The sequence below is a fragment of the Ranitomeya imitator genome, chromosome 1, assembly GCF_032444005.1.
Source record: "Ranitomeya imitator isolate aRanImi1 chromosome 1, aRanImi1.pri, whole genome shotgun sequence".
Classification (NCBI taxonomy): domain Eukaryota; kingdom Metazoa; phylum Chordata; class Amphibia; order Anura; family Dendrobatidae; genus Ranitomeya; species Ranitomeya imitator.
The window spans coordinates 429,812,157-429,826,707 of record NC_091282.1 but is presented as its reverse complement, the minus strand read 5'-3'; positions in this window follow the sequence as shown (position 1 = coordinate 429,826,707).

The window sequence follows — 14,551 nt, the reverse complement described above, 5'->3', positions numbered from 1 at the left end:
AAACTTCTGTGAAGCCCTTGGTGGGTCAAAGCGCTCACCACACATCTAGATAAGTTCCTTAGGGGGTCTACTTTCCAAAATGGTGCCACTTGTGGGGGGTTTCTACTGTTTAGGTACATTAGGGGCTCTGCAAATGCAATGTGACACCTGCAGACCATTCCATCTAAGTCTGCAATCAAATGGCGCTCCTTCCCTTCCGAGCCCTCCCATGCGCCCAAACAGTGGTTTCCCCCCACATATGGGGTATCAGCGCACTCAGGACAAATTGGACAACAAATTTTGGGGTCCAATTTCTCCTGTTACCCTCGGGAAAATACAAAACTGGGGGCTAAAAAATAATTTTTGTGGGAAAAAATTTTTGTTTTATTTTTACGGCTCTCCATTATAAACTTCTGTGAAGCCCTTGGTGGGTCAAAGCGCTCACCACACATCTAGATAAGTTCCTTAGGGGGTCTAGTTTCCAAAATGGTGTCACTTGTGAGGGGTTTCTACTATTTAGGTACATTAGGGGCTCTGCAAACGCAACATGGCGTCTCATCTCAATTCCTGTCAATTTTGCATTGAAAAGTCAAACGGCGCTCCTTCCTTTCCGAGCTCTCCCATCCGCCCAAACAGTGGTTTACCCCCACATATGGGGTATCAGCGTACTCAGGACAAATTGTACAACAACTTTTGGGGTCCAATTTCTTCTCTTACCCTTGGAAAAATAAAAAATTGTGGGCGAAAAGATAATTTTTGTGAAAAAATATGATTTTTTATTTTTACGGTTCTGCATTATAAACTTGTGTGAAGCACTGGGTGGGTCAAAGTGCTCACCACACCTCTAGATAAGTTCCTTAGGGGGTCTACTTTCCAAAATGGTGTCACTTGTGGGGGGTTTCAATGTTTAGGCACATCAGGGGCTCTCCAAACGAAACATGGCGTCCCATCTCAATTCCAGTCAATTTTGCATTGAAAAGTCAAATGGCGCTCCTTCGCTTCCCAGCTGTGCCATGCGCCCAAACAGTGGTTTACCCCCACATATGGGGTATCGGTGAACTCAGGACAAATTGTACAACAATGTTTGGGGTCCATTTTCTCCTGGTACCCTTGGTAAAATAAAACAAATTGGAGCTGAATTAAATTTTTTGTGAAAAAAAGTTAAATGTTCATTTTTATTTAAACATTCAAAAAATTCCTGTGAAGCACCAGAAGGGTTAATAAACTTCTTGAATGTGGTTTTGAGCACCTTGAGGGGTGCAGTTTTTAGAATGGTGTCATACTTGGGTATTTTCTATCATATAGACCCCTCAAAATGACTTCAAATGAGATGTGGTCCCTAAAAAAAAAATTGTGTTGTAGAAATGAGAAATTGCTGGTCAACTTTTAACCCTTATAACTCCCTAACAAAAAAACATTTTGGTTCCAAAATTGTACTGATGTAAAGTAGACATGTGGAAATGTTACTTATTAAGTATTTTGCGTGACATATCTCTGTGATTTAATTGCATAAAAATTCAAAGTTGGAAAATTGCGAAATTTTCATAATTTTCGCCAAATTTCCGTTTTTTCACAAATAAACGCAGGTAATATCAAATAAATTTTACCATTGTCATGAAGTACAATATGTCACGAGAAAACAGTGTCAGATTCACTGGGATCCGTTGAAGCGTTCCAGAGTTATAACCTCATAAAGGGACAGTGGTCAGAATTGTAAAAATTGGCCCGGTCATTAACGTGCAAACCACCCTTGGGGGTAAAGGGGTTAAAAATGTTCTACCATTTTTTTGCTGTAGATTGTCTATAAGTCCTCTATATAGCTGAGCGATCTGCAAAAAATCAAATCTCCACAATGTGGACAGGGAAGAAAGCATGTACAGTCTTAGAAAGGGCAGGGAAAACAGGCTTTAGAAAAGAAGGAAAGCACATGGAGAGGAAATAAATGCAGGATAGGTGTGCCGATAAATAAGCTAATGAAGACAGCAGAAACCTGAAACACACAGACCTCACATGCAATACATATTACTGGGAAGGACAGGTTCACAAGAGAAAAATCTGAAACTTGGATCAAGCTGCACATCCAGACGTCTCAAAATAACTGAAGTAATGGAAGCCTGACGCACTGAAGCATAGTGTAATTTTATAAGCTAAAATTATATGTAAAAGTGATTTTTTTTTTATTCCAAAGGTATCCATGGCCTAAAAAATAGGCTCAAGCTGGCTCGGGTTTATTAAAAATAGATGCAAAACAGGAATGTTGGTTAAAAAAACATATACTCACCTGATGAGATTCCTGCTGGGTCAGCAGCACCTGCTATTCAATGGTCCCATCAGTCTTTATGATCTATCCCGTAATATTGGCATATCAATTGTGCACATGTGACTGTTAGAGGCAATGTACTCAGTGGTAACAGTCAAATTGTCTGCTTTGAGTCATTTTTCTAAAATCCTGGCTCATTTAAATGTAGTTAAAATAGTTACAAAGTGTTACAAATCCCTGTTATGATTAGTTATCTATACACTTACAATTCATACATTCATGAGAAAATGAATTCTATGGTTTTAAATAAAATCTGGTCCTTAGAAGGTCTTAAAATGAGGTAAATACAACTTCAGATGAAGAATACAGTACATTGCAAAATACACTGTTTTTTAATGCAGAAGCAATGTGTTAATAATTAAGTACACCCTTACCGCTTCTATAGAAATTAATAGGGTAAAACTGAATTTACACTACAAAATAAATGCGAACAAGTGTTGTTAAAATGCTCGTTTTACAATTATCTTGCAATATAAACAGGCTGTTGGCTACCTAATTAATGAGCAAAATGCTCGCTTAGTGGGCAAAATGATGTTTTGCTCATTGCAAAAAAAAAATCATTCTGGAGGGTGCATCATCCTGTGTAAAGAGGACTCGCACTGCCAAGAACCATGGCGGCATATGTGAACTGAGTGATCAAGTATAGATCATTCCATGCATACCATTTACTTTCGTCTGCCTGTGTAAACAGTCATTTCAATGACTGCTGCTCAGTAAAAGTTTACTGATTAGTAGTTGTAGGCTGGGGTCACATTACTGTATAACACGGACGAGTGCTATGCGTTAAAAAAATTGCATAGCACTCGGACCAGTATTCCTCTATGGGCAGCTCCCATCATCGTTTCGCCAAATTTGCATATAAGCCTATGGGTGCAAGTGAGACAGCGCACATCACTCAGATATCATCCGAGTGATGTGCGTTATACGCTGACCCCGGCAATGGAGGAGATGGAGAAATTAATTTCTCCGCTTCCTCCACAGCTGTGCTCCGAGCTCCGATCCGCTCTCTGCGAGAGTCTCGGAGCACAGACGCAGGACACTCGGCTCCTGCTGACAGCAGAGCAGGAGCCGAGTGTCATTAGCATATAGCATCGGATGATCTCGCATCGGATGCAATACGCTAGTGTGACTCCAACCGTATTGTGCCATTGATTGGTCCATGTAACTGGACACTGAGTAGTAGCCATGTGCTGTCAATCAAATTTCTTTGATTAATTGTTCATCAGCAAGAGTGGCCACCACTATAAAAGCAGAAGATTAGGCAGTTTGTTGGTCTGAAGTATTCAGTTGTCGGGTAATGCAATGCCAAAGAGAAAAAAACAACAGTAATGTTCTTAAAGAAGCTATTGTTGCTGCCCATCCAGAAGGGGTGAAAAGGCTTTTTCTAAGCACTTAGGACTCATTTGTTCAAGAGTGAAAAAAAAATATTTACATGTGTAAAACATTCAAGACACCTGATAATCTTCCCAGGAGTGGAAGTCCTAGTAAATTCACCACAATGGCAAATCATGGAATGCTCAGAGAAATAGCAAAGAAAAAGGACAAGAACTATAGCTCAGCCTCTAAAGGCTTCGCATGTTAACTGAGCCACTCTAGGAAGATCTCAAGCGCACAGTTCATGCTAGACAGCCCAGGAATTTACAGGAACTGGAGGCTTTTTGCCAAGAAGAGTGGGCAGCTTTACCATCTGAGAAAATAAAGAACCTCATCCACAACTACCACAAAAGACTTCAAGCTGTCATTGATGTTAGAGGGGGCAATGCACAATAATAAGAAATGGGGTATGTAAACTTGTGATCAGGGTCATTTGGATGTTTTGGGTTGTCAGTATGATTGAAAGAGAGAAAACACAGTAGTTTGACAATAAATGGCTTCACCCAACCACTAACCATGAGTGTAGAAAAAGTTTTGGCGTTATCAATCATAGTCTCTGCAAAAGGAATCAAAAATTTGGCCGTGGTATGTAAACTTTTGAGCAAAACTGTATAATAGAAATCCTTATACTCACCTCACCACTCAATTTTCCAGCACCTTTACTGCTCACTGCCACCCGTCCTCGTTGCATCTTTAGATTGGCATTAGTAGTAGTGAAAACCCTGAACTTCCGTCACTAGGCTGACATTTTTGGGTTTGTTAGTCCTGTGAAGGTTCTGCACATGCTCCCTCAAAGGTCACAGTGCACATGATGATGTTATACTTAATAATAATAATCTTTATTTTTATATAGCACTAACATATTCCGCAGCACTTTACAGTTTGCACACATTATCATCACTGTCCCCGATGGGGCTCACAATCTAAATTCCCCATCAGTATGTCTTTGGAGTATGCGAGGAAACCGGCGTGCCCGGAGGAAACCCACGCAAACACAGGGAGAACATACAAACTCCTTGCAGATGTTGTCCTTGGTGGGATTTCAACCCAGGGCTACAGCGCTGCAAGTCTGTAGTTCTAACCACTGAGCCACCGTGCTGTCCTATACTTCTCAACATTGGCCCTGACCTTTGCAGACATATGCACAGAACCCTCCTGGACCTAGCAAATCCATAAGCCTTAGCCTGGGGATTTCACCTCTGCTGCCGCCGATCTGAAGATGCGATGAGGACTGGAAGGTTGGCGGTGAGGAGCAGAGGGTGCAGAGAGGTGAGTGTAAGATGAGTTTTTTCCTTATTTGTTACCTTTTTGATGTCCTTTTATAGCTCAGAAAAATGGCGGCCAGCGGATGGCATTTTTCTGAATCCATGCAGAAATGAATGAAGAAATTACTACTAATGTGCATTTTTACAAAATTCGAGTAGAATTCAATACCCCTCAACTTTATTTGGTCATCTCTAGTGAATTGTTATATAGGAATTTTTAAAATGCTATCAGTGCCTAAAATTTAGAAGTGTTCACTCTTCTCAAGCATAGGAGTTATTTTATATGGTGAAAGTATTAGGCCGGCCTCACACTAGCGAGTTTTACGGACGTAAGAGAAGTGCAGAAAATATGGATTGCATACGGTACAATGCTTCTCTATGCCCCAGCTCCTATCAGCCGTATTTTACTGATCCGTATTATACGGTCTTCTACGGCCGTAGAAAATGGCAGCATGCTGCGTTTGTCACCGTATTGCGCAAAAAATCCGCCAATGAAAGTCTATGGGGGCCAGAAAAATACGGATTACACACGGACCAGCAGTGTGACTTGCGAGAAATACACAGCGGTGTTAGCGAGAAAAGCCGGCAATTCAGCACGGTGTACAGTAAAATCACACTGACAGCTTACAGTAGAATAGGTAGAATAAATGTGTACACATAGAATAGGTATATATATATATATATATATATATATATATATATATATATGTCAGTGAGACACATATATGTATATATATTAATATTTAATACAGCGCTAGATAGCTTTAAAGCTGGTAATTCAATTGCCGGCTTTTGCTATCTCCTTCCTTTCTTTCTTTCAACTTTCTTTTTATTGAAAAAAGATGTATAATACAGGAAAAAAAAGAGCAGGTTAAACGATACACAGTGTCATATGATAAATCTTATAGAAAAGAAGAGACAATCATGTATAATCACGTAATTTACTTGAACCAAGATGAAGGGCCCAAATTTAACCTTTGATCAGTGGGCCAGCTCCTTACATCGAAGAGTATGACATGGTGGTTCGAGATTGACTCTGTTGATTAGTGTTTCATCAGCTTAAAGGGACACTGTCACCTGAATTTGGAGGTAACAATCTTCAGCCATGTAGGCGGGGTTTGGGGGTTTTTGATTCACCCTTTCCTTACCCGCTGGCTGCATGCTGGCTGCAATATTGGATTGAAGTTCATTCTCTGTCCTCCATAGTACACGCCTCCACAAGGCAATCTTACCTTGCGCAGGCGTGTACTATGGAGGACAGAGAATGAACTTCAATCAAATATTGCAGCCAGCATGCAGCCAGCGGGTAAGGAAAGGGTGAATCAAAAACCCCCAAACCCCGCCTCCATGGCTGAAGATTGTTCCCTCCAAATTCAGGTGACAGTGTCCCTTTAAGGATAAGGAAAGGAGAGAAGAAGAGGAGAAATAAAAGGGGAGGGTAGGATTAAGGGAGGGCGAGAGTAGAGGGAGAAGAGAGCGGGGGGGGGGATAGGGGGTTGATGATCCAAGGCAAGGCGGGAATTTCTAACAAAGCATAAGTGGAAAGGGATAAAACGTAACTTTTATTATAGCTAAAGCCACACAACAAAAAAACTATAACCAAACACCCAAGTGAAATAAAAAACTGGGGCAAAGTCTCAAACAATTGGTATGGTAACCACGGAGACTAGTTATCCCCAGAAAGGACAAGATTAGAGTTGAGCGACCTTGACCTTTTTAGAGTCGAGCCGGGTTTTGCGAAACCCGACTATGTCCAAAGTCGGGTCGAGTGAAATCGGCCGATTATGACGTAAAGTCGGGATCGACCGAAACACGAAACCCAATGCAAGTCAATGGGGCAGCATAGTCGGCAGTGAGTGGGGGCCAGGAAAACACCTAGAGTGGCCATTTTAATGTCAAAACCATCCATTCTTCTTAATGAAGCTTGTCAAGCGTAATTTACCTTATAATAATTGGAAGGCATTTGAAATTGGGGGTCATTTGGCTAAAGTTGTGGGGGGTAGGGCTGGTTCAAGTAATTAGTGGGCCCAGGAAATCTGGACCACGTCACGGCAGTGGAGCAGGGAGAGGTAAGTATTTCAACTTTGCAAGTGCTGTGAACCTGAGCAAGCAGGGGGGGCCCACTCGTTGGCATTGGCACTGGCACAGGGCCCCTCAAAGTACAGCGGTGTGTTTGCACGGCGGGGGCGCCTCCCACCGGCAGCAACACTTTTGCGTACTATGAGAGGCCCTGTGCCAGTGACGTCGCCAACTAGTATTCCTCCCCCCACCTGATGAAGGAACCTGCACTTTCATCTGCACCTTCCTCTTTGTCCCCGTGTAAGGTGGTATGGTATGCGGGAAGAGCAACCTGACTTTCAGCAGGGTCACAATGTTGTTGTGTAGCGTGCACGGGGAATGTTGCGTTATGGGTCAATGTACCAGCAGACTCATCTATCACTGGCTGGGCAATGGGCACGATGAAGTGGAAACACAGATATAGGCCCAAAGAAGAAAGTGGGCTAAATGCAGTTCAAAATTGGTAACACAGGAATAACCAGGGGGCATTGCAGTGGAGGACAACTGGAATGAGAGGCTGACACAGAGAGTAGGGCCAAATCAGTAAGTAGTCGAAATGCAGTTCAAAATTGGCAACCGTAGTAAACAGGCGGCACAGCTTTGTTCAGTGGAGGAGAACAGCAAGGAGTGGCAGACACCGATAGTAGGCCCCAAACCAACTAGTACGCCAAATGCAGTTGTTCCATTTAACCACAATTTAATGAGAGCCTGAAGATAGAAGCTCAGGAAAGGCAACCTGGGGAACACCTTGGAGTGTAACACACCATCTCTCTCCACCCCATACCCATTTTGTATGGCCTAATGCAGTGTACTTTTCTACAACTACTAAACGAGAGTCGGAAGACCGAAGCAATGGCAAGGAAACCTGGGGAACACCTTAGAGTGTAACACACCCTCTCTCTACACCCCATACCCAATTTGAAGGCCTAATGCAGTGTAGTTTCCAAGAACTACTAAACGAGAGCCGGAAGATCGAAGCTCAGGAAAGGCAACCTGGGGAACACCTTGGAGTGTAACACACCCTCTCGCTACACCCCATACCCAATTTGAAGGCCTAATGCAGCGTAGTTTCCAACAACTACTAAACGAGAGCCGGAAGATCGAAGCTCAGGAAAGGCAACCTGGGGAACACCTTGGAGTGGAACACACCATCTCTCTACACCCCATACCCAATTTGAAGGCCTAATGCAGAGTAGTTTCCAAGAACTACTAAACGAGAGCCGGAAGATCGAAGCTCAGGAAAGGCAACCTGGGGAACACCTTGGAGTGTAACACAACGTCTCTCTACACGACGGAAGGGCTGATTCTTAGGAAGGAAGGCTGTTGGAAATAAGCATTGCGCGTCCGAGGGTGATTATATTCTTATTAGGTATATACTCACCCTCGGACGCGCCCTGCTTCTTTATTTGGAATGAATGTTTATTTGCAATGTGGTGTTGACTTTCTCTATTATTTTGGTAATTAATGATTTTATTATTTTCATTATTTTGCATCTTCTCGGCAATAATATAAAGAAGACGCGACAGGACAACACTCGGTGGATGCCATATGTGTGTTTTCAATTTAAAAAAACTTTCAGTTAACTACTTGCAGGAGAAAGTAATTGTAGCTGGTGGCCATTTTTAGTACTGTACCAGATTAGAGTTGTGTGTTTGTTTTTAATGTTAAAATGTCTGCATTTGATATCTCACCAGTATTTTCTTTTTTATAAGCAAAATACTTATTTTTATATTTTCTGATGTTGGTTCCAGGGGTACACGGCCAGCAGTGCCCTGGTCAGTGTAGTAGTAGTTGAAAGAATGGACCGCAGACAGGCATCGAAGGCCTAAAATAATAACACATGGCTGTAGGCAATTTTAAATTGGTTCCAGGGGTACACGGACAGCAGTGGTGTGGTCAGTGGAGGCCTAGTGGAAGGAGTGACCGCAGACAGGCATCGAAGGCCTAAAATAATAACACATGGCTGTAGGCAATTTTAAATTGGTTCCAGGGGTACACGGACAGCAGTGGTGTGGTCAGTGGAGGCCTAGTGGAAGGAGTGACCGCAGACAGGCATCGAAGGCCTAAAATAATAACACATGGCTGTAGGCAATTTTAAATTGGTTCCAGGGGTACACGGGCAGCAGTGACCTGGTCAGTGTAGTAGTAGTTGAAAGAATGGACCGCAGACAGGCATCGAAGGCCTAAAATAAAAAAATTGGGCTGGCTGTAGGCAATTTTAAATTGGTTCCAGGGGTACACGGCCAGCAGTGCCCTGGTCAGTGTAGTAGTAGTTGAAAGAATGGACCGCAGACAGGCATCGAAGGCCTAAAATAATAACACATGGCTGTAGGCAATTTTAAATTGGTTCCAGGGGTACACGGACAGCAGTGGTGTGGTCAGTGGAGGCCTAGTGGAAGGAGTGACCGCAGACAGGCATCGAAGGCCTAAAATAATAACACATGGCTGTAGGCAATTTTAAATTGGTTCCAGGGGTACACGGACAGCAGTGGTGTGGTCAGTGGAGGCCTAGTGGAAGGAGTGACCGCAGACAGGCATCGAAGGCCTAAAATAATAACACATGGCTGTAGGCAATTTTAAATTGGTTCCAGGGGTACACGGGCAGCAGTGACCTGGTCAGTGTAGTAGTAGTTGAAAGAATGGACCGCAGACAGGCATCGAAGGCCTAAAATAAAAAAATTGGGCTGGCTGTAGGCAATTTTAAATTGGTTCCAGGGGTACACGGCCAGCAGTGCCCTGGTCAGTGTAGTAGTAGTTGAAAGAATGGACCGCAGACAGGCATCGAAGGCCTAAAATAATAACACATGGCTGTAGGCAATTTTAAATTGGTTCCAGGGGTACACGGACAGCAGTGGTGTGGTCAGTGGAGGCCTAGTGGAAGGAGTGACCGCAGACAGGCATCGAAGGCCTAAAATAATAACACATGGCTGTAGGCAATTTTAAATTGGTTCCAGGGGTACACGGACAGCAGTGGTGTGGTCAGTGGAGGCCTAGTGGAAGGAGTGACCGCAGACAGGCATCGAAGGCCTAAAATAATAACACATGGCTGTAGGCAATTTTAAATTGGTTCCAGGGGTACACGGGCAGCAGTGACCTGGTCAGTGTAGTAGTAGTTGAAAGAATGGACCGCAGACAGGCATCGAAGGCCTAAAATAAAAAAATTGGGCTGGCTGTAGGCAATTTTAAATTGGTTCCAGGGGTACACGGGCAGCAGTGACCTGGTCAGTGTAGTAGTAGTTGAAAGAATGGACCGCAGACAGGCATCGAAGGCCTAAAATAAAAAAATTGGGCTGGCTGTAGGCAATTTTAAATTGGTTCCAGGGGTACACGGGCAGCAGTGGTGTGGTCAGTGGAGGCCTAGTGGAAGGAGTGACCGCAGACAGGCATCGAAGGCCTAACATAACAAACTTGGGCTGGCTGTAGGCACTTTTAAATTGGTTCCAGGGGTACACGGGCAGCAGTGGTCTGGTCAGTGGAAGTCTAGTGGAAGGAGTGACCGCAGACAGGCATCGAAGGCCTAAAATAATAACACATGGCTGTAGGCAATTTTAAATTGGTTCCAGGGGTACACGGACAGCAGTGGTGTGGTCAGTGGAGGCCTAGTGGAAGGAGTGACCGCAGACAGGCATCGAAGGCCTAAAATAATAACACATGGCTGTAGGCAATTTTAAATTGGTTCCAGGGGTACACGGACAGCAGTGGTGTGGTCAGTGGAGGCCTAGTGGAAGGAGTGACCGCAGACAGGCATCGAAGGCCTAAAATAATAACACATGGCTGTAGGCAATTTTAAATTGGTTCCAGGGGTACACGGGCAGCAGTGACCTGGTCAGTGTAGTAGTAGTTGAAAGAATGGACCGCAGACAGGCATCGAAGGCCTAAAATAAAAAAATTGGGCTGGCTGTAGGCAATTTTAAATTGGTTCCAGGGGTACACGGGCAGCAGTGACCTGGTCAGTGTAGTAGTAGTTGAAAGAATGGACCGCAGACAGGCATCGAAGGCCTAAAATAAAAAAATTGGGCTGGCTGTAGGCAATTTTAAATTGGTTCCAGGGGTACACGGGCAGCAGTGACCTGGTCAGTGTAGTAGTAGTTGAAAGAATGGACCGCAGACAGGCATCGAAGGCCTAAAATAAAAAAATTGGGCTGGCTGTAGGCAATTTTAAATTGGTTCCAGGGGTACACGGGCAGCAGTGACCTGGTCAGTGTAGTAGTAGTTGAAAGAATGGACCGCAGACAGGCATCGAAGGCCTAAAATAAAAAAATTGGGCTGGCTGTAGGCAATTTTAAATTGGTTCCAGGGGTACACGGGCAGCAGTGGTGTGGTCAGTGGAGGCCTAGTGGAAGGAGTGACCGCAGACAGGCATCGAAGGCCTAAAATAATAACACATGGCTGTAGGCAATTTTAAATTGGTTCCAGGGGTACACGGGCAGCAGTGACCTGGTCAGTGTAGTAGTAGTTGAAAGAATGGACCGCAGACAGGCATCGAAGGCCTAAAATAAAAAAATTGGGCTGGCTGTAGGCAATTTTAAATTGGTTCCAGGGGTACACGGGCAGCAGTGACCTGGTCAGTGTAGTAGTAGTTGAAAGAATGGACCGCAGACAGGCATCGAAGGCCTAAAATAAAAAAATTGGGCTGGCTGTAGGCAATTTTAAATTGGTTCCAGGGGTACACGGGCAGCAGTGACCTGGTCAGTGTAGTAGTAGTTGAAAGAATGGACCGCAGACAGGCATCGAAGGCCTAAAATAAAAAAATTGGGCTGGCTGTAGGCAATTTTAAATTGGTTCCAGGGGTACACGGGCAGCAGTGGTGTGGTCAGTGGAGGCCTAGTGGAAGGAGTGACCGCAGACAGGCATCGAAGGCCTAACATAACAAACTTGGGCTGGCTGTAGGCACTTTTAAATTGGTTCCAGGGGTACACGGGCAGCAGTGGTCTGGTCAGTGGAAGTCTAGTGGAAGGAGTGACCGCAGACAGGCATCGAAGGCCTAAAATAATAACACATGGCTGTAGGCAATTTTAAATTGGTTCCAGGGGTACACGGACAGCAGTGGTGTGGTCAGTGGAGGCCTAGTGGAAGGAGTGACCGCAGACAGGCATCGAAGGCCTAAAATAATAACACATGGCTGTAGGCAATTTTAAATTGGTTCCAGGGGTACACGGACAGCAGTGGTGTGGTCAGTGGAGGCCTAGTGGAAGGAGTGACCGCAGACAGGCATCGAAGGCCTAAAATAATAACACATGGCTGTAGGCAATTTTAAATTGGTTCCAGGGGTACACGGGCAGCAGTGACCTGGTCAGTGTAGTAGTAGTTGAAAGAATGGACCGCAGACAGGCATCGAAGGCCTAAAATAAAAAAATTGGGCTGGCTGTAGGCAATTTTAAATTGGTTCCAGGGGTACACGGGCAGCAGTGACCTGGTCAGTGTAGTAGTAGTTGAAAGAATGGACCGCAGACAGGCATCGAAGGCCTAAAATAAAAAAATTGGGCTGGCTGTAGGCAATTTTAAATTGGTTCCAGGGGTACACGGGCAGCAGTGACCTGGTCAGTGTAGTAGTAGTTGAAAGAATGGACCGCAGACAGGCATCGAAGGCCTAAAATAAAAAAATTGGGCTGGCTGTAGGCAATTTTAAATTGGTTCCAGGGGTACACGGGCAGCAGTGACCTGGTCAGTGTAGTAGTAGTTGAAAGAATGGACCGCAGACAGGCATCGAAGGCCTAAAATAAAAAAATTGGGCTGGCTGTAGGCAATTTTAAATTGGTTCCAGGGGTACACGGGCAGCAGTGGTGTGGTCAGTGGAGGCCTAGTGGAAGGAGTGACCGCAGACAGGCATCGAAGGCCTAAAATAATAACACATGGCTGTAGGCAATTTTAAATTGGTTCCAGGGGTACACGGGCAGCAGTGACCTGGTCAGTGTAGTAGTAGTTGAAAGAATGGACCGCAGACAGGCATCGAAGGCCTAAAATAAAAAAATTGGGCTGGCTGTAGGCAATTTTAAATTGGTTCCAGGGGTACACGGGCAGCAGTGACCTGGTCAGTGTAGTAGTAGTTGAAAGAATGGACCGCAGACAGGCATCGAAGGCCTAACATAACAAACTTGGGCTGGCTGTAGGCACTTTTAAATTGGTTCCAGGGGTACACGGGCAGCAGTGGTCTGGTCAGTGGAAGTCTAGTGGAAGGAGTGACCGCAGACAGGCATCGAAGGCCTAAAATAATAACACATGGCTGTAGGCAATTTTAAATTGGTTCCAGGGGTACACGGACAGCAGTGGTGTGGTCAGTGGAGGCCTAGTGGAAGGAGTGACCGCAGACAGGCATCGAAGGCCTAAAATAATAACACATGGCTGTAGGCAATTTTAAATTGGTTCCAGGGGTACACGGGCAGCAGTGACCTGGTCAGTGTAGTAGTAGTTGAAAGAATGGACCGCAGACAGGCATCGAAGGCCTAAAATAAAAAAATTGGGCTGGCTGTAGGCAATTTTAAATTGGTTCCAGGGGTACACGGGCAGCAGTGACCTGGTCAGTGTAGTAGTAGTTGAAAGAATGGACCGCAGACAGGCATCGAAGGCCTAAAATAAAAAAATTGGGCTGGCTGTAGGCAATTTTAAATTGGTTCCAGGGGTACACGGGCAGCAGTGACCTGGTCAGTGTAGTAGTAGTTGAAAGAATGGACCGCAGACAGGCATCGAAGGCCTAAAATAAAAAAATTGGGCTGGCTGTAGGCAATTTTAAATTGGTTCCAGGGGTACACGGGCAGCAGTGACCTGGTCAGTGTAGTAGTAGTTGAAAGAATGGACCGCAGACAGGCATCGAAGGCCTAAAATAAAAAAATTGGGCTGGCTGTAGGCAATTTTAAATTGGTTCCAGGGGTACACGGGCAGCAGTGGTGTGGTCAGTGGAGGCCTAGTGGAAGGAGTGACCGCAGACAGGCATCGAAGGCCTAAAATAATAACACATGGCTGTAGGCACTTTTAAATTGGTTCCAGGGGTACACGGGCAGCAGTGGTCTGGTCAGTGGAAGTCTAGTGGAAGGAGTGACCGCAGACAGGCTTCGAAGGCCTAACATAACAAAATTGGGCTGGCTGTAGGCACTTTAAATTGGTTCCAGGGGTACATGGGCAGCAGTGTATGGTCAGTGGAAGTCTAGTGGAAGGAGTGACGGCAGACAGTCTTCGAAGGCCTAACATAACAAAATTGGGCTGACTGTAGGCACTTTTAAATTGGTTCCAGGGTAACACGGCCAGCAGTGGCCTGGTCAGTGTAGTAGTTGTAGAAAGAAGGGACCGCAGACAGGCTTCGAAGGCCTAACATAACAAAAATGTCAAAACAATGGTATTGTCAGTGCCAGGCATTGAAGGATGTCAGCGGCTAGACTACACATTGGTGAAGCTGTGAGAGATAATTTTGCTAGTGGTAGAGCACTGTTTGAGCTGGGGGGGGGAACTGTCTTGTGGCCGGCGGTACAGGCACAGGGCCCCTCATATTACAACGGTGTGTCTGACGTTGGGTGCGCACCACCACCGCCAGAGACACTTTATTGTACTATGAGGGACCCAG